This window comes from Armigeres subalbatus, chromosome 2 (genome assembly GCF_024139115.2).
Source record: "Armigeres subalbatus isolate Guangzhou_Male chromosome 2, GZ_Asu_2, whole genome shotgun sequence".
NCBI lineage: Eukaryota > Metazoa > Arthropoda > Insecta > Diptera > Culicidae > Armigeres > Armigeres subalbatus.
In genome coordinates this window covers 326179702-326181584 of record NC_085140.1, presented here as the reverse complement: position 1 = coordinate 326181584, position 1883 = coordinate 326179702, and positions in this window count along the sequence as shown.

The window sequence follows — 1883 nt, the reverse complement described above, 5'->3', positions numbered from 1 at the left end:
TGGCGACAATGATTCGGCGGAGTGTAGTGGCAGGGAATCTTTGGACTGCGACATTGGCGCAGGCGGTGGATACCCTGGTGCTTCCAACAGGATAGTTTTTATTTTGATGCTAATTTGTGAAAAATGTGAAAAAGGTGATCGACTGATGCAATATACAAACGGCAATATCCAAGATGACGCCCACTGAAAAGTCCGTTTTTTCTCGGCCACGATCGCAAGTGTGCATAATGTGCCCTTGAACTTGAACTGACAGCACCACACACATTAAAACTAAGCTCATACTGCTTTATATTGCTATTTGTGCAGTGATGGTTTTTGCTGTGGTGTAGTGCGTTCAGATAAGGTCTCTCGCGCAGGTATTCTGAGTGTACGTAAAAAAGAAAAACTGAAGAAAATATTCTGCCAGCCATCAGCAGCGAAATAGCAAATAGTTTTTCCATGTAAATAGTCTTTCGCTTTTAGCCAGATGGCGTTCTTATTAGCATTAGCATTACCACACAAATTCTGGACTATTGTATGAGAGTAGCATCACTTTCATCCGTTACCACAGATATTGATTTGGGACTAATCATTATCTCTTAGATAGAAGCAATGCACTCTCCAATAGTCCAGATCTGTCCTGGCCACGTCCTTGAGAATGCTGAGGAAGAGGAAGGCTTGTTAGTTGGACGCCTACTTTTAAGAAAGATGCAGAGAACTCTACGATCTCTCATAGGTGTCACGGGAGGTTTTGGAATTGTTAGTGTGGAAGGTTATAACAGTAGGAATCGTTTTGGTCGAATGCAAAACAAAGATAGAACTAAGATAGAAATACAAAGTAGGAAAGGGACGAGACTGGAATTGAACCCACGACCTCCTGCTTATAAGGCAGAAGCAGTAACCACTAGCCCACCGAGCTCGTCTTTAGCCAGATGGCGTTCTTATTGTACTTAAATAACAGCCGATGATCGCTCGAATTGATTGATATTGGTTACGCTAATGTTCGTGTGTGTTGTTCTACCGAAAAGTACAGCATAGGTGAGTAATATTCCGATTGGAGGAGTGACGGCGCTGCATTCCTTCGCCGAAGTCGCTTCGAACACAAATTAATAGAAATAACCAGTTAGATTAGTGACGGAAATTTCCGTAGATCTACGGAATTGAATGCTAAACTACGGAAAATTGGAAATTTCTGCGGAAATCTACGGATTTCTTTATTAGCACTCTTTTAGTTTCAATTGATATGCACATGGTTTCACATGATGTGCACCATGGTTTCAAATTTAGTTCAAGTTGAGTAAACAATATGTAAGTTCCTGATATATGGGTTTCTATTTAGAGGGAAAGACCGTTACAAATATTTATTGAATGTTATGTCCTATTGGTCTCCGTAAAGTCAATGGGAAATAATAATAATTATTTTAAAAATGAAAAAATCAAAAACTCCTTGGATTTATGAAGAATGTTTTGAAAATTCAAAAAAATATGGAATTTTTTTTGTTGCCCCCTCAATTCATTAATTTCAGACAAAACTAATCCGAAGGGGAACATGTTTGTTTTTCAATAATTGTATTGGCTGAATTCAATTCCAAATATGAATATATAACTCACAGACGAAAAATAGGCTGTACGCATAAAAATCTTAAAGCGGATTTATCCGTAGAAAAAATGGCGCATTCATACACCAAAACAATTAAAAAATATTCGAATCTCTTTGATTTATGGGATGTGTAGATTACTTCTTCTAAGGTTTACAAAGATATGGAAATAAAATCTTCCAAACTCAGATGTAAAATCTTGTAAAATTTTCATGATAGAATTAGAGGCGAGATTACAGAATTGATAGTTTTATTGAGATATGTACGTCAGAAATTAAAAAAATATATACCTATTTAGAAGTGGAT